This window comes from Alligator mississippiensis, chromosome 16 (genome assembly GCF_030867095.1).
Source record: "Alligator mississippiensis isolate rAllMis1 chromosome 16, rAllMis1, whole genome shotgun sequence".
In the NCBI taxonomy this organism is placed as follows: Eukaryota; Metazoa; Chordata; order Crocodylia; family Alligatoridae; genus Alligator; species Alligator mississippiensis.
In genome coordinates, this window is record NC_081839.1 from 33442571 (window position 1) to 33460935 (window position 18365).

The 18365-nt window shown below is 51.7% G+C and overlaps 1 protein-coding gene across 4 annotated transcripts in view; it reads right to left on the reverse strand.

Annotated features, from left to right (window-relative positions):
• Positions 1-14098, reverse strand: part of LOC109281456 (uncharacterized) — a 28152-nt gene extending 14054 nt beyond the window's left edge. For 2 of the 4 annotated variants that reach the window (XR_009457730.1, XR_009457729.1), the window contains exons 1-3: positions 7481-14097; positions 6610-6735; positions 5932-6107 (exon numbers count right to left, since the gene is read on the reverse strand). The gene's annotated coding sequence lies outside the window, so the exon portion shown is untranslated. The other 2 variants (XR_002088110.2, XM_059719560.1) reach the window with 2 other exon arrangements.
• Between the last annotated feature and the right edge of the window lie 4267 nt (positions 14099-18365).

The window sequence follows — 18365 nt, forward strand, 5'->3', positions numbered from 1 at the left end:
GGCAAGAGATGGACTTCAGAAGGACTTTATCCTGAACAGCACTTCGGGAAATGGGAAACATTTTGGAAGTCTGACACAGCCGCCGTTGCAAACGCTTGCATCCGAGGATGGTGCAGAATTAAACCCACCCCCTCACTGGCTGGAAGAGTCCCCATCCCATTGTGCAACCATCACGGCACTATCGTACCCTTCCTGCTTTTCACTCCCGTCTTTGTTCTCTCTCCTCATCTCTCTATTTCCCATTATCTCTCTCCTTTATCTGTCTACCTCATTGTCTCCTTCCCTCCCATTTCAAAAGAAAGGAAGAAAAGTGGTGGGGGGGTGGAAATAATATTAAGGAAGAACCCAATTAGGTATGCTGCCTGCAAATACGATTCCAGCCGATTTGGTATTTCTGCTCTCTCAAATATTAAGCAGCTCTGACAGTGGCTGGAGCATCCATGGAGAGAGTTACTGCAGCCTTCATGTAAAGGTTACCAGCATTTTTTTCCCCCCAAAAGGGCCAGGTAATCAATAAATGTACAAATAGTTGTTTTTCATTCCAGGCATTCTCGTGACAACGAGGTGGGGGAAGAGAGGCGAATGGGAGGAGGAAGGCACCGTAATAACTCAGCTTTCCTCCAGCCACCGACTCGACCGTCCTCCCTATCCTGCACCGCCTCGGTGACTTGCTCTGTCAGGCCCGTTGGCCTGTATATCCCAAGGAGCCTGTAGTTTTTGCTGCTGCGTGACAACAAGAAGGTGACATGTCGCCTTCCCCCGCCTCCCGTAGAGTTACAGCAGCAAGTAAACTTGAACACAGTAGTATCCTCCTAGTAACAGATGAGGCCCACATGCTCTCAGTGGGCTCTTGTCGCAGAGATGACCACGGGGGCTCTGTTGTCATCAGTATAGATGTGATGTTTACAACATCCCGGCCCATGCAGGTCTCCGAGGAGTCTGGTCCAGGCACAACGTGCCCTCCAGCCTGAAGTCCCTGGAATAGCTCGGGTAAGAATATCCTCTATGCCCACTGCAAAAGCTGCTCTCTCTGTCCAAATAGCATGCGCAAACTGGTATCGCAACTCATCTAAATGGGAGAACAACGCCGCCGCAGAACAATGGCATCGTTATCCTATCTGCATATCCATCGCGCCACAAATAAACACCGTCCTTGCCTTCCTCTCTCCCTCCCCAAATGCCAGGTCTAAAAATAAAACCGGAGCAGGAAAATCCCCCATTATAAAATGTCTTTCTCCCTTGCAGGAACACAATGTTATTGCCCTCTAAGTGAGCTGCGAGCACATCTTCAATAGATTAGAAGAATGGCACACAAGGTTCAGATCATTAAACAGTAATCCGGGGCGGGGGGTCAAGCATTTCTATTTAACAATGTGCTCCAGTTGCCAACTCTCCAGCCCACTGAGAGATCAGTGCAAACTCCACTTTTGAAAGCCGAGTCGTGTTTGTTGTTGTTTGTCTGGCCGTCTTGCTCCTTCACCTGCTGCTGCAGCTGGGCAGCGCGCTCTGCGCCTCGGCTCCTCCGCCCCGGGAAGGAGCGGGGCACTGCTCAACCGCTCTGCTTGGCGGGAGTTGGGGAAAACTGTCTCCTTCCCTCTGACTTTGAGGGAGGGGACTTCAGACTTCTCAATTTCCCTTGCTTTAGAGCCAGCACAACTGCAGAGAAAGGCCTTGTCCCTGCCATCCAGCGTCAGAACCAGTCTGAGATCTAAATCTGCTTTGTTGCAAGGCACAGACCTGTCCCTGGACCCAGGTTGTCTCAAAGAGTCTCAGCCCCATCCAAGGTTTGCTCATCCGACGTTAAAACCATGTGTGTTTGAATTTGTCTATGCAATCTGCCCTCCTTTGATGCACCCTGGATCCCTTGGGGAAGGCTGCTTGGGCAGACAAGGGTGCTGTGGCCCGATCGGGGTGCAGCTGCAGAAATTCGACCGACGAAAGCCTTGCATCATGGGGAAAAGAGACTAGGTTTTATTCAGCACCTAGAATTCCTCTTCCTAGTTCCTTCCCAAAGGGGAGATGCTTTTCAGACACAGGGCGGCAAATTGTCACCCAAAGCAAACTTACTGGTAATTGGTTCTCTGGCAGCCCAGGAGAGTTGTCACAGACGCACAGCAAGAGACATTCCCCATCCCTAACAGCCTTCAGTGTCTACTGAATGACAGACAAAGAAAAGACAGCAATGCTGGGGCACTGAGGGAGGAAAGGGCTTATCCAGCTTACACAGTGTCCAAGGCAAGAACAGGACACGGGTCTCCTGACACCCCGTTCAACATCCCAGTCCCCAGACCTCCCTGTGAATGGGCCGAGTTGCAATCTGATGCCAGGTTGGGAGCAACCATGAAACCCAACGTGGTGAAGGACCTGCCCAGATCCCCCGTCAGCATCGTTTCCAAAGAAGCTGCAAGCCCACGTTCCCACTGGACTTCGACCAGAGTATGGGCGGTTCAGCACGTTAAAAACGGAGGTGCCGACATGCCCGTGGCCTCTACGGGAGGGACAGGCTGGCACTGGCAACCACAGGGCAGAGAAGACATGGCTGGTGTGTTCACCAAATACATCAGCAACTGAGAGCAAAAGGTTATTTCTACCGTCTCTTGTTGGGAGTCTCCCTTTTCCGGCCAAGACGAGTGCAGCCAAGACAAGTGCAAAGTCTCCCTTTTCCTGCTGAGGATTCGTGACAACCACTCTGCCCTCTTCCTTTGCCCCCTAAGGAGAAGCTTCCCCATCCCTGCGCTGCATGCACATATACCCCTGTCCTAAGAGACCTGCGCTGAGCAGCTACCATCCCTACCACGATGGAGAAGCAAATCCCACACAGTCACAGAGGAGGACTCTGAACCTCTCATGCACCTGTCTCCAAAAGGGACTAGAGATGGGCTGGATACATCAATCATGTGTAATCCCCCCTGGAAGCACAAAGGAGGAGATTCAGCGCAGAGCGACCACTGCGGGCCTCCGTCCGCCTTGTGCTCCCCTCACCGAGCACTTTGAATGCCGCGTTTAAAGGGCTTATGTAACTTAGCAACATGGCTCTTATCAGCCAAGAGGCTGCAGTTGCAGTGGATGAGCGGCAGTCAGTTCTCTTCACCACTCGAGTCGAGGGCTTCCAATCTGCGCCCATCTTCTCACTGCGCAGGCAAGCAGCGACCCTGGGTCTGTCATTAATCCACTGCTGTAGGGAGCCAGCAGTGCTGCCCGGTCAGCGCGCGGAGCAAAGCCCGTCGTGGTGCTTGCCATGTTGCCGGCCCTGGACGGGAAGCTGGCCCAGCCGGGGACGAGGGGAGTGGAGGCTCTTGGCCTGCCAGCCTCGGGATGCAGAATGCAAACCGCTACCGGAAAGAGGAAGGAAAAGGCAACTTCTTACTAGCACCTGAGAGTGGATGTTGCGAGTGCAAGGGCCTTTCTTATAGGTGAGAGGCTGCTACTTAAAATCTGAGACTTGGTGCAGATTCTGGCTCTGCGAGGCCTCCTTCGAAGGGAACAGATGACATCCCAAAGCCCCTTTAAAAAGACAATTGACTCCAAGTCATTTCCAATTTGCTGAGCGCCCGGTTCTGAAGGCTTGCCGGGTGAGAGGTGCCTCTTCCCAGAGACGAAACGTGAATGCTAACTGCAAGCAAAGTGTCTCTCATTAAACCGGTCCCTTCCTCGTCTCCTGCTCGCTGGCCCTGGGAACCCACGGAGTTTCAGCAGCTCCGTGATGCCTCTGGGTGAGACTGAACCCAAGGTTTTGGGCCCAGCAAGCAGCACGCAGATGCTAAATGGTAGCTGCGAAAGAGAGGCCAAGGCTTTTATTTGTTGATTGTGCATCTTAGGGCTCCGCTCTCTGGCTTTACCTGCCTTCTCTGCATGTCAGCTCCTTAAGTGGGAAAAGGGGATCATTAGACTTCCCATCACCAGGAGCAATAACAATGTCTGAGTCAACCAGGTCACATCCTCGGCTGACGGGAAGAAGCAGAAATGGTCGCCTGGTCTCCTGCTCCCTCCCCTTCCAGGAGCCCCCCCCAAGCCACTTTTCATTTCCAGCAGCTGAGGACCTCGACCTTCGAGTGCTAGTAGCAGCAGCAGCAGCAATTATCATCTAGGTGTCCCCAGGCTTTGATACCAGCTTTGTGAACCAAGATCTTTCACTGTATATAAATTCAAAACCAAATATGGGATCAGTGAAGCTCTCTGCATCATTATAACTGGGTGGAAAGATCAGCAGCCCAAGGCTTTGCTGTACCCAGCACCTGTCGTCCTGATTTCCAAGCAACACTTCTCTTCAGGGACCAAGAGAAATCTCTACCTTCACACTCATGGTATAAACTACCTGCGGTTCCCCACACAAACCTTCAGGAAGCAAGACTGAGTTCAGCAGAATCAGCCTCTCCTTAGGAAACACTGGGTTGGCCATCTGGGGTCCACCTCTTGATACGCCAAGTGTGAGATCTTGCCCCTAGCAGCAGCCAGGTCCTGGTGCTATTCAATTCTCCAGGCCAGCTGTGCAGTCTGGTGGTAGATCAAACCCTCCCCGACCCACCTCTGTCCTGAGCTAAGCAAGCAACAAGGACAGTGCTGTGGAGATCGGGATGCCTGGGTGCATTTCCCAGCTACTGTAGACTCCCATAGACAGGCCTGCCTACCCCGTGTGCTTGGCGCTCGCAGAAAGGGTGCTCTTCTCACCTACTCACGCCGCCTTGCACATGCCCAACCTGGAATGAGTGTCCCGCGCTGTCTGCTCTTGAGACCTCTCATCTTTGGTGCAAAAGCTGGGAAATAAGAGGCGGCTCTTGCAATGTAAATGCACAGCAGCTGGCAGCATCTGGACTCTGCCTGGCTTCGGCACTCAAGCAATACCAAAGCCTAATCGTGACACTCGAGCTCTCCCTGCCTCTCTTTTAACCAGCACGACTGCAAATGTTTATATGGATTATGAAATGATCCACGTCTGTTTTTACCACGAGCTGCAGAGTGACTCAGTGCAGCAGGAAATTTTGCAGGCTGACTATATGTTGCATGGAGAGGTGTGTTTTTTTTTTTTCTTCTTATCTTTTCTTTTTCAATTTAACCACCATTAATTTCTCTGAGCAACCCCCAAGCTTCTTGCGAGACGAGAGGGGCATAGGAATGAAGCTTGGGTTAGCTGAGACCAGAAGCACTCTACGTGCAAGACCTGCGTGGAAACCCATGTCTCGTGCTGGCATCCGGTTGCAGCGCATCCTTCACACATGCTCTCACATCCAGCTCAGCGACAGTTAGCAGATTCTAGTTTCCATAAATAAAAATTAAACAAACACTTAACGAGCGCCATGCATATTAATACCCTCCAGGTGAAGGTTAGCATGAGCTGTGATTGTAACAAATCCACATTTGATTAGATTGACTTGGAAACAGGGGAGAAAAACAACCCACAAAAGCTTAAAAATTACAGTAATTTATTCTTTTGACCTCTGAGTTTCTCAGTTTTCTGCAACTTCAGGCTCCTTCGTACAATGCCATTCTGACTGAATACGCTTCAAAGAAGCAGGTGCTGGCATATTAAAAATGACTCCATTCCCTTTCCCTCTCCAATCACTAACCACATATACTGCATGGCATCTGTATAACAAGTTGGAGCTTTTGACTCAACTGTCTAATAAAAGCTCCTTGTGAAAGTGAGAGACTTGTTAAAAGTTCCTCCTCCAGAGTCCAGAGTGAGAATTTGAAGCTGTTATATAACTACGAGGTGTCAGGGACTGGAATACCTGATATCTGACACTTGAGCTGCCTTCTTTAACAAATTAAGGTGGGTTTATTTTTAACTGGCAACCGAAGGCTGCCACGGCGCAGTTGGGGAACACGCTCCGCGCAGTGTGAGAAAGGTGGTTTGAGAAATCACAGCGGGGAGCCCCCGGATCTGGCCCCGGACTGGCTTCCAATTTAAAATAATGCAAGCGCCGCGGTTACCTAAAACGTGGTGAGACGGCAGCTCCCAACTCAACCGGCACGGCTTTGATGCAGGCGTCTGGAGAGCAAGTAAAGGGGTCGCTGCACACCTGGAGACATCCCGCTACTGGCAGAAGGACTGGACGCGGAGAGCGGGGCCCGCAGCCATCACTGAGAAACGACGCAGCGCTCACAACCTAGAAGGAAAGACAGATGAAGGGAAAATAGAAGCACACTGGGAAGAAGTGACCCCAGTGTCTCCCAGTGGGTCCAGTCCAGAGCTGGGCGCTCCCAGTGGCTAGTTTGTCCCCCAACACCCACACGCTTCTCCTCCCAGGGCTCTTCCTGCCTGGCGAGCTGCAGCCACGAGCAGGTAGACGGCGCACAGGCCTCAAGGCAAGTCTCACGGTTACACTGCAGACAGTAGAGGACGGGGCTAGGGCAGGCAGAGACCCGCGCCAACCAGGAGTGCTATTTTTATGCCAAAAGGGCAATCATGTTGGCTGTGGAAATACAGCAACAAGGGAGAGAGGGGAAGGGAGACTGGAGCTTTTGAGAAGAGCTGCAAACCCCACGAGATGAGAGAGTGGGGTTAGCTGGTGTGTTTTCATAGTTATTTCATAGTTGGTGTTAGGGGCTGGAAGGGACCTGTACAGATCATCGGGTCCAGCCGGACTGGAGGCTGAAGTGGTCTCTTACCTGCAACCCCCAATGAGGCGGTGTGTGTCCCCCCTAGGCTGCAGCACCCGTGGCCTTTTCTCTGCCAGGACCAGCTGCAGGGGCAGGTAGGGAGCTATCCCAGGCTAGCCAAGGGGCCAGTCCCATCTGTTTTGGAAAGGCCAAACAAAATAAATGCCTAGTAGAAACAAATGAGTCATTGCAGACAGAGGGTTTGAGCATGCCCCTGGGAGGGGAAGGGCTCCATAATCCACGCCAAAAGCATTCAGCCCTGCCCACGCTACCAGCACAGCCCTCAACGCCACGGGCACGAAGGCAGCATGCACCTCCTATGGAATAACGCGCGTCTCTCCCATCAGGGTCATTTCTGCCGTCCCCGAGGGATTGATGACAGCTCTGCCGCTGCAACCACCTTGGAGACAACCAGGTCGAGGGTGGGAATCCACCCAGCCAGGCTGGATTTCCACCTTCATAACATCATAAGCCTTAGCCCAGGCCCGTAGACACAGCAGGTGGAGCTTTAAGGAGAGCTGAGCTTTCCCACACCTGGGACTCATCAGCTGCCTCCCAGGTGAGGCTTTGCGGGCAGGGATGAGGTGAAAGCTGGATGAAGACCTGGTACTTGAAGGCAGCAGGCTGCTCGTTTTGAGAGCGGCTGGGGAAAGAGGCTCCAGCAAAGCCCCTGGGTGGGTGGAAAGGACAGGATGGATATCATCTTAAGCAAAGAACGGAAATCCCTTGGCTGGGGGTTGTCCTCTTTGGTGGACACATCCCACCGGCCTACAACATGCCCATCTCTGCGGTGCTGTTGGGCTCCCGCAGGGCTGAGAAAAACATCTAAGAATTGCACCTCCTGGGTCTGTGCACGGGTACAAGAGACCAGGGATCTTACCCTTCCTCGGGGCCGAGTCTGGCTCCCCACGTGCAGTCCGAGAAGGGATTCTTGTAGCTTTCCAGTCGCCCGTTGCTTGCACGGATAACTCCCAGCAGAGCGGTGCTGGCTGCCGCGTTCACTGCAAAGAAAAGTTTGTGCCCGGCAATGCTCCCCCATAAGAGGCCATTCTCCGGAGGGACAAAGCAGGGTAAAACAGAGGTTTATTTCTGTCCTGGAAATGGTTAATCCCACTTCCCTCAATGCAAAGCCCAGCCAGAAAAGCCACTCCAGATGCAAATGGAAAGGTCAACAAATGGTTAATAAATAACTAATAAAGGCAACCTGGAAGCAGCTAACCCACTCACTGAAGTTCTCCACAGGGTCCCCGCTTCAGTGCTTAGCAAAAGGTGCAATCGCTATAGCAACGCCGGTAACATTTTCAAATAGACGGGCAATTATTATTCATTCATTTCCTGTTTATTGTGACAATGTTAATCACAGCGGTCTCTGGGAGAGGGATGCTAATGAAGATGTGATCGGGGCAGCGTGATCCCCAGCGAATTCCGCGGCAATTTCTCAATTCATTAGCATCTTGTCATTTTGAGGGGCGACCGCAGAGACCCACATTCCCACCTTTCACCAAAACATGACAGGATAATAAAGCAATGCTATTTCCATTGCTGGGGAAAGTCGAAATGTTTGTTAGGTTTAAAGTTTGTTAATTAAAAAAGCAAAAACAAAAATCGAAATGGATAAAAACAAACCTCCAGACAAACAACGGAGCGGGCAAGATGGCAGAACGAGCGCGGGCATTTGCCAGCCGTCGCAACGTTGGCGCTGTGCATGGTAGCCCTCTCCTTTCCCTTGCCTGTCCGGCGCCTGACACGAGAAGGCCACTTTCAGATCACCGACAATAAGGGAGAGGAGGATCGGGCTCTGTTTTCGACAGGTGTCTGCTTGGCTCTCGAGTGGACAACACGGAGCACAGCAAACGGGGGCCAGGCTGCACCGACTGACCTCCCAAGTGATGTCTCAATCCTCGCTTTCCGGCTCCCGCACGAGGTTGCCCGCGTCTCGGCCGGGATCGGACGTCTCATTCAGATGCCTGACGCTCAAGGCACATGCCGCGTCGCTCCGAGCGCTGAAGGACACTCGGGCTGACAGCTGCATGCGCTCGGTTCAAAGTGGAAGACAGGGAGATGTCTCCCTCGGTCCCCAGCAGATGAACCCTGAGGGGGAATTACTCCTGCTCGCCTCTCTTCTCCCTTCTCACCCGCCCACTCGAGGGGTCTGGCAGCTTCATCCCTCGCTGGAGAGCTCAGCTCTTCCTACAGTGATGAACAGGTAATTGCATGGAACAAGTGATGAAAATCCGCGTGGGTGTCCAAACATAGGACAAATCCTGAAAGGTGACACTTGGGACAGCTCATGGCAGCTGCTGATGCCCTGCTACCATCAGAAATCCTGTCCTCACAGGGGAAGACAGACAACAGAAAAGAGAATATGCAGCATTTTATGCCAGCAAAGCTTTCAGTATATTAAGGAGACCTGCCTACAGTGTTCGACAGTGGAGAAAGTTATACGATTAGCTCCATAATGCGAAGAAGTGCACGCGGTAATTGCACGTCCACTTTCAGTGGGACAGCCGTGGTGTTGGAGACACTGTCCCTTGTCCCAGGGGCTCTTCAGGATGCTAGGAGTGTCGTGTGCCTTCATTTCAAGTTCTTTAAAAAATGCAATTAAAAACTCCCCAACTCTATTCTCAAGTATTGATATGCGGTGAAGAATTCGCTCCGTGTTTACCTGGGAAACAACCCACCCAGGGATGCAATAAACAGTATTTCAAGCGGAGACCAAATGCAGAGAGATAGGACATTAGGGCTGGAAGGGACCTGTGCCCAAGAGTCGAGTGAGCTCAGACACGTCGAAGCTGATCTTTGGCTTAACCTGAATGTTGGTGTTTCGTTAAAAAAATAAAACCCAAACCTACTTCAGACAAAGTTACTGCAAAAACCCTCTATGGGAAGAAACGTACCCATATCATGGCGGCAGTAAGAGCTGCCAGTGGTGCCACTGTTTCAAAAACAGGGGAGGATTTGATTTTTGAATCCACGGGTCATCATGCTATGCGATGCCCTCAAGAACCACTTGAACCATGAAAAGACACAGGTTTGTGGGCATCATCTGCTTTACTCTGCTCAGGCTCAACACCCCTGAGCTCACCGTGGTATCTCAGCCTCTACGCCGCTCCGATCTGCCGCCGTTTATTATCAGCAAACGTCCACAAAAAAGAAAAAAAACCCAACAAAATCCTTGACAGCCATGAAAATATTTGCGGCTCCCAAGAGCTCCATGAATATATGGAAGTATATGTTATCCGCCTGTCTCCATTCTCTCGATAGTGATTTAGCCGTCTAATCAGGGAGTAGGAACAAAACAATGTGAACAATCACAGACCACACATTTGAATAGCAAACAGCTGTGGCGAACAGTTTGAGAGATATCCATCCCCTCCAAAATTATTTGTCCAAACTATTTGGCACATTCCTACAAACAAACTCATTTGCAGAAATTAGGAAGGAGTCATCAAATTTCCAATTTTTCGGCTCAGTGATACTATTCACCCAGCTCTAATACCTGCTCAAAGACGGAGAGAAAGATCTAGTTCTAGGTGAACGCAGTGGAACAAGGACAGCTCGGCTTATCAAAAGGAATTTTAATAGAGTTTGGGGAGATGCTTCATTAAAACAATGCACCGAGTTGAAAACTGACACCTTGCAGCCCACTTTTTCTAGTGCAAAAGAATCTAATTTATGACCGAGCTCCTCACTTCCGAGCACTGGACGCCAGTGCTGTGGGGGAAAATGGGATATATGCATTAAAAAAAACCAGAAAGTCAGGCATGCTTGCTCTGCTACTGTAATAATGCAGGTCAGTTTGGCCCTGCCTGGCCAGAGACTGAAGTGGTCTGGTTAGGAACATTAAATGGATTTTTAAAACCTAGCATGATGTGAAAACGATGCACTCGGAAGGGCTCGGGCTGCCTGCTACCGGGGCAGCAGACCGGACAGAAAGCCCCTCTCCAGAGCAAGGAGCCTGGCTGCTAGCAGAAGTCACCTTGCTGCTTCCCTCGCAAAGAGTTCAGAAAGGATCCAACAAAATGTGGCCAATTACCAGGGGCCCGTTGGAAAGGTGAGCAGAGGAAGACGGGGCTGTTCTTGAAATGGCAAGAAAGCACCACACGTCCAGCCCAGAAATGTCACACTTCTATTATTAAATTTCCCTCCCTCCCTCTTTGTTACTGCTTTGCTTCGTTCTCAGACTCAGCTGCAACATGATATAATTTGAGCTGTGAAAATGCAGTCAGCACGTCGAGCTGCTGTTGCCTGAACGTCTGCGACTTTGTCAGCTCTCCATGCTTCGCAGCCTTTCCTGATGTTAAATAGGTTTTGCAAACCAGGTGGGGTGAGCTACTGAGATAAGAAATCGGAGAGAGGTGAGGGAGACAGAGCAAGATACGGCAAAAGGGTGAAAGGGCAGGAAAAAACCATGCATGAGTGCGTGCATCTCAGCAGCCTTTATGGACGGGATGCTGAGGAAACCAGGGCACAACATTTTGCATGGCCCTTGACTTTGTATGGGGGTAGACAATGCCTTTCCTATGACAGGCCACCCCGATGCCACCAGCACGTGATCTCATTGCAGAGCACAGCGAACACAGCAGCCAACCCCACAGGGATGGACACTTAATGAGAAACCGTTCTCTACAGGGGCGGCATCTCTAGTAAAAAGTTCCCCTACAACCCTGGATCACTAGGTTGTGAAGGTAACTGGTCTATGATGGTGCAGGCCCTGCATGACCCCATAGCGTAGAGAGCAACCCTACGGCTCTGCACCTGGGCATGGAGGCCCATCACATCCCAAGGTGACAGAACCGCAGCACCTGCAAATGGCTCAGTGTCTCCAAGCTCAAGTTCCTGTCGCCAGAAAATCTCTCCGATTAAGGGTACAAACAACCCATTACGGACGGTGCTGAGACAACGACAGGGGAGATGCAACAAGGAGGCGTTGCATGATGTCAAGCCAAGCGGGTGCTGTGCAGTGGCCGTCTCATCACGCTCCTGATTGGATTTGCTCAGCCTCTTTTTCCAACTCCTTGCCGCTCTCTTAAGGAATAAAATAAAATACAGCAAAAGTTCCTGCTCGTAGGCTCCAGGCAGGGCTGGCTCCTTCAGCAGTCTGCCTTGAATTTGAGAAGGGGGTGAGGGCTGCTGTTGGGATACGATGAGCAGCTTTAAGCAGAGTGGCTAATCTGCCCTAAAGTCAGGAGCAGAAGCAGCAAGCAAACCTTTTGCTGGGAGCTGCCCGTGGGGAACGCGGTGCCGCGCTGCTCCATACAAGTGCAGCCGAACACGCGCCTGCATCCTAAACAAGCCAGTCGGGTGCAGAGCAATGCAGCCACCGCCGCTGCTGGGGGACTTGCAGGGAGCACCCCCTGCTCCGCACCACTGCAGTCTCGAAGCGGCTCTGCCGTGTCCAAGACGCCCTGGTTTGGATTGGAAGGGGAAAGTTGACCTTGCTAGAGCAAAACGCGTGCAAACCTCTGCCTAATTCTTTTAGCAAGTTCACTTCATTGGGACAAAGAAGCCACCAGGGGCTAACTCAGCCTTTGGCTAGTTTGGGAACCAAGCAATGCAAAGACGAGCAAGCTCCTGTTTAAACAGCAAGTTATGAACGAGCAAAGCGTGGAGATGCTTCCCATTTGGTTGCTCTTTGAGAACTTGCCTGTGGAAAATTTTAAACCAAGCCTGACCACCCACATACAAGATTTAAGCTTTTAAATCCCCAACTCTACTGAGGGGCATCGAGTTCCAACCAACTCCCCGGGCCTGGATTTTAAACGTCACTAGATAAAATCGTGCACGCACACCAGAGAGCTCCAGGAGAGGCCCCGGCCCATCGCTCTTGCTGCGGTGGAGATGCTGAGCCGCCACTTTTCCCCATCTGACGTCAGCAGCGGAGCTTGATTTATGCGGCTCCTTGCGGGACTCGTTTGTGTTTTGATGAGGAGGAGGAATGGCTCCTGCTAGAAACTCGGAGAGAGATGGGGATAGAAAAGCAGTGCTGGAGGCACTCGGAGCACGCAGCTTCCCTCGCTGCATGTGACCCCGTGAGCATTTGGGGACAGAGAAGGCCATCCACCTTTTGCATACACATGCATGCATGCACACACGTGTCCTAATGGCACGTGCCAGGAGGGGCAGGTCTGTCGGGCACCAGATAGCACCCATACATTCCTTGTAGCGATGCCCAGAGTGCCTTGCACTAAAGGATTTGCACAAGTGAAAGGGGCATGTGTTGAAGGTCTCAGCTCCAGGGCACTCGATCTCCCCCACCCCTCGCCTCAGAGCACAGGACTGCAGAAATGCCACGAGTCCCGTTCACGTGCACGCTCTGTCCAGCTGCTCCTAGGCTCATCTGCGTGGGGGGCATCATTACACCTTGAGAGGTGTAATGCTGTATTCCTCCCAGTACGGGGTCACTGCAGTCTCCCACTCTTTTTTCCCTTCATATTGACATTGAAAATAAAGCAGCTTGATTAGATAAGGGCTATTTCCAGTGAGGAGGTAACTGTGGTGTTTTTTAGACGGCACAAGAGGGAATAAGCATGCAACAAAACCCTGGGTACTGAAGAGAGATACCCTGGGTTTGCGTGACCTGGCTGGTCCTCCACTCCGCTGAATGGGTATGCCCGGGTTATCCCTTTGCACAGAAACCACCAGCTGCCACAGGCACCTGAGTCCAATAAAAAGGAAGCCAGAGATCCCTCCAGATGCATCTTTCTGAGACCCCTGACCAAGTTTTTATTTTAACAGATGCCCAGAAAGCATCCCCTGTCCTTGCCTACCTGCTTTCCAAGGTCACCGAGGGGGTCATGGCTCCAGAGCAATACTATGCTGCACTCCCCGCATCTGTGGCAAAGCAAAAGCATGGATATATTGCATCGTGCCCGGGTCTCACCTGCCAGCGGGCCGGGCTTGTAGGGCAGGGACCTGTCGCTCACCGAGCTCAGAAACGAACCACTGCTGAGAGCAACCGGATGGCTCTCGAGCAGGGGGAGCTCCCGGGGGGCATGGGGTGCATTTTCAGACTAGTCCCTGAGACGAGAGCGATGCTTTTGCTCCACTCTACTTTCCACCCTTTAAAGCAGCAAGGCACCTGCAAGGGACCAACACATTTGCACTGGTTTAGGGAAGGCAGCCGGGGAATTGGGGAATGCTTTGAAAACATCACGGCATTGCTGCCTGCAAGGGGGAAACCCTGGTGCCTTGAGGGGTTTCTCTCCATCTGTTTGGAAAGGCGAGTGGGTTCGGGACCTGCCTTTGTCCCTAGTCTCTCTGGGGAGGAAGCATCCTGGAGAAGCCTCTATGGCACAGTCTGTAGGAGGTTTTTGTCGTGGGGGGATCAACCCAACACTGGTCTTGGGGCATCAAAGTGCAGCCCACCTCTCACCCAGCCTGGAGACGAGAAGAAAGTGGAGACTCAGCTGCTGCCATTTCAAAACAGCCTTCCTGGCTTTGATGGTTTTTTTCTCTTTAAAACACACACTTTTTCTTGTTTTTTTTTTTAATTTCATTCCCCCCCCCCCCCCCGTCATCCTCTAGCCCCACAAAGTTACACAATGGCTCAGCTCCTTTTTGATATACTTTTCTTAAAAAGACCATACACTTGCATTTAATTAAAAAGTATCTACATAGGAATGAGATTAATTAATTCTCCTTCTACCCAAGAGTCCTCTCTTTGTGTTCACTTAAATGAGGTTTTAAATGTTGTCTCAATGCTGTATCTGGACTAGCTCTCTCCAGACAACACTCCGAGTGTTATTCAGGCTTGGTCTGTACCGGCAAGATTCATTTAAACAAAATGAGATGCGTAAGCCCAGCCGGCTCCCTGTTTTGGGGGCATTTAGGAGCAAAGAGGGTTGGTAACAAGGGAAACAAATTTTTCCATCTCAAATGCAAAGAAACCCCCCCCCCCCCATCTGCTCCAGGGAAGGACTGGTGGGATGCTGGCAGGGCAACTGGGAAGTGCACAGGGCACTTCAGGGGGCTGAGGTGCATTGGCAGAGCTGTGCAGAGCTCCAGCAGCTGGCACTGGATTAGCCAGGGAAGGGCTGGCACAAGGTGCTGCTGGTGGTCACCAGTGCCTTGCACAAGTTTGCATTGCTGGGTGGTATTTTCTCCATTTAGCAGATCGGGGGGTGCAAGCAAAAGGCAGTTAATTGCTGCAGTGTCGGTGGCAGGGCTGGGGACAGAGCCCAGGCGTCTGGGGGACCTCAAGTAATCATGGGCACTGCTTGCTTTCTGCTTCTGTGTCATTTGGTCCTGCCGGCTGCTGGAGAAGTGTGAACAAAGGGAACACGAGGCAAGGGATGCTTTGCTCCCCGTCAGCCGAACCACAGGCCCCACAGAGGCCCGGAGCACCTACCCCTTGCATTGCTCCTTTACCAGCTGGGGAGCACAAGATGACGGCAAGGCAAATCTGTATCTCTGTCTCCTGCCTACTGTGGGCAGGACCGATTAGTGTGCCTACGCTAACAATTCCCATTATTTACATCAAGGGGACTAGCCATTGAAAAACTGCAGCGCTGCATTATTCTGTGGCTCTGTTTCAGGTAATCCTGTATCAGTGTCAAAGCCCGATTACCTGCGGAGAGCCAGTTGCCCGTTCCTGGCAATGCCACGCTAGGAAAACGACACGGGCACTGCAGGGCCCCGGGCTCTCCGTATGGCACTGCTCTGCCGTCCCCCTAATCTGATCGCTTCATTTGCTCTTCTTTCCTGCCGCTTTACGAGCTGCCAATCTTCCCATCCATACGTGAGCTCCAGCCTCCTGTAGCCAAAGATTAATTGATGGGGGAACGGGAGATTTCTCCTCCAGAACAATGGGCTTTTTAGCTAGTTCTAACAGGAAGCCAATTAGGCTATTTACATTGCGAGTTAAATATAAAATCTCGCCAAGATCCCCCATGGCTTGTAAAGGCAGATGATCGGGGTAATCTTACCTACCAGCAGCACTGTGTCAGATATGGGGATCCAAACTAGGATGAGGGGCCCCGTGCAAGTCAGGGCTTGAAGCCTTAATCTGGCCATCGTGTGATTCTCGGGAGCAGGCACCGTACCGGAGGGGAACAAAAAAGTAAGAAATGCAAAGCACTTAAATAAACCTAGAGTCTTCGATTTTTGCATTTCTTGAATAAATCTAGGCACCCATAGCCCAGCTTGGCATCACGTTAGGGGGTTTAAAATGCTTCGCACTTACTTATTGATGCCGGAGCTGTCACTGTGGTTCAGACTAGTGATCCGCTTCACCCAGCATCATCTTGCAGGTGCCAGCACCAGCTGCTGCCGAGGAAGGTACAGTTATGGGATAACTTGCCCCCAGGGAAGTTTCTTCCCAAGCTCTGTTCCTTTGAAGTTGGCTTGTATCCTGAAGCAGGAGAGTTGGCACCCTTCAGAAACTCTCTCTAAATCCTCGTGACTGCAACTCTGGAAGCTGCCGCTGCTGATACGGAGGGGTAATCTTTAAAAGTCAAGTCAAGCCAAGTCAGTCCCAAGGCCGCTACAACCACTGGGGCACCTCAGATCTGTAACGACCCTAGGTTAGGCGAGTTGCTTTGCATCATTGGCAATTCTTCGGGCAGAGTGACCTGGTGGCGCCCACCTCCCCTCCAGGTAAAGCTTTAAAAACACCTCACTAAACTTCTGGTCTCGTGTCACCTTGTTTCAGCGAGTCCCACCAGCTCATACAAGCAGCTTTGTTTTGCAGCTGTAGGATGCAACCTTTATAAGCTCATTGCACAGCCAGTCAAGGGGAGAGAGTCCAGAGCCTTCCTGACTCCATCCTCCTCTGAGCTGCCTTTTATGAGCAGGGGATAACACCACCGGGCACCGTCTCCTCCCCTCCTACATCACAATTTCACCTTCTTGCCTCAGTCACTTCTTCTAGCAGGAGACCCAGCTTTCTCTCATCCGCAGTTTGCTCCAGTCATTCCCCTCCCCTCCGGTTCATCCTGGCCATGCATCACCCAAGCAGCTTTGGGAACCCCAATCCCATGTTATGGGTTTCCCCTAAATTGCCTCATGCCTCAACAATGTCCCAAACCTGGCAAAAGCTTCCAACACTGATCATCATTAATACTGGGAGACTTGGCACCTCTGTTTTACCGATAGAGACACGTAAAGGCAGCTCTTTCAGCTGTCTCTCCCTATTTAGGCAAGCAACCCTTATGGCATCTCAGTTTCTTTTTATCATTATTATTTGTGGAAAAATTGGAGAGAGTTCGGTGGATGGCAGTGAACACGGTTTGGGGGTTTGGGACATGACTGGTGAGGAGAGGCGGAGGGAAATGGGCGGATTTAGTCTGCAGAAGAGAAGACCGAGGGGGATTTGATAGCAGCCTTCACCTCCCTGCAAGGTGGGTGCAAAGAGGATGGAGCTGGGCTGGTCTCAGTGGGGGCAGATGATAGGACGAGGAGCAATGGGCTCCAGTTGCAGCAAGGGAAGTTGAGGTTGGATATTAAGACATTTTTTCTCACTAGAAGGGTGATGAAGCACTGGAACAGGTGACCCAGAAAGGTGGTGGACTCTCCATCCTTGGAGGTTTGTAAGACCCAAGTAGACAAAGCCTCGGCTGGTGATTCAATGACTTGTGCTTTGTCTTGCTGCCACAATCAGAGATTGCAGGCCCTGGTGATAGCTATCCCGATATAACACAGATGTGGTTCCTGCTGAATATGCAAGGAGACTAGGGGGGCACGGGCCAAGCAAGCCGAGGTAGGCCCAGGTGAAGAACAAAACAATCCCGACAAGGGTAAGCACACACATCAGGACAGGTGACACAAGCAGGGAACAGCACGACGGAGATATTTAGGGAGAGAAGAACGCAGTAGGTTTTCGTGCGGAGCTCACCTCATTGTAGTGCAAGAGCTCAGCAACTCATTTGAAGCCATTTCTTTCTCTCTCTGACAAATCTAGCGATTTAGCAAGCCCAAGATGCTTTATGAATTCAGGTCCATTTCACCTCCCGGCGCATCGCAAACCCCTCTCAGCGAAATTACTTAAAAGCAACATTTCCAGTTTCAGCGTTTTTGGTTTGATACCACGTTTCATTTCACAATTTCCTTCAATGCTATTTCCAAAAGGTAAGTGGTAAGCAGTGTTTGGGACTGAAATGAACCTGTTCATCTCATGACCAGCACAGCAAGCCGTTCGCTCCAAAACAAGTTTTTTCCCCTTTCTTTGCTTTTGGATTTGCTGAAAACGCTGTGCTCGGGGTCAACCCCCAAGTGCATTTGCTGGAAAGTGCCAGCGAACAGGAGCTCTGCCGTTTGCCAGGCGCTCGTCAGCTTGGGCGAATGCCCTAGGAAGGAGCGGATGGAGCGGCTGTAACAGCTGGCAGGAGGAAATGGCTCGGTGAGGAGTGAGTGCTGAGACAGGCGTGGGCCTTTGCCCTGGAAAATTAAAGGTGCTGAGAAGTGATGGGGAGGCTGCCAGGATCTGTACGTGATGCTGGTGGGAGGATCTGCTCCACAGGCCCACACGTGAGCAGGACCCCCACCAGGATCCCGTGCAGCCATGCCTCTTGCGGAGGAGCCTCTCTCGTGACCCTTGCCGCGGTCCCGAGTCTGGCATCCACCCAACACCCTGGTCGAGAGCCAGGTAACGGGGCAGTTGCATCGCCTGCCAGCGCGCCAGCCGCAGGGGCGGAGCGGGGCCGTGCTCTCTGCTCTCGGACGCCGTGCCACAGCCCGCCAGGCTGTTCAGAGCCCTCTTCCCGGTCCCCTCAAGTCTTTGTGGGGAGGGACCGGGCACAGAGGCTTAATGAGATGTATTTCAAGAG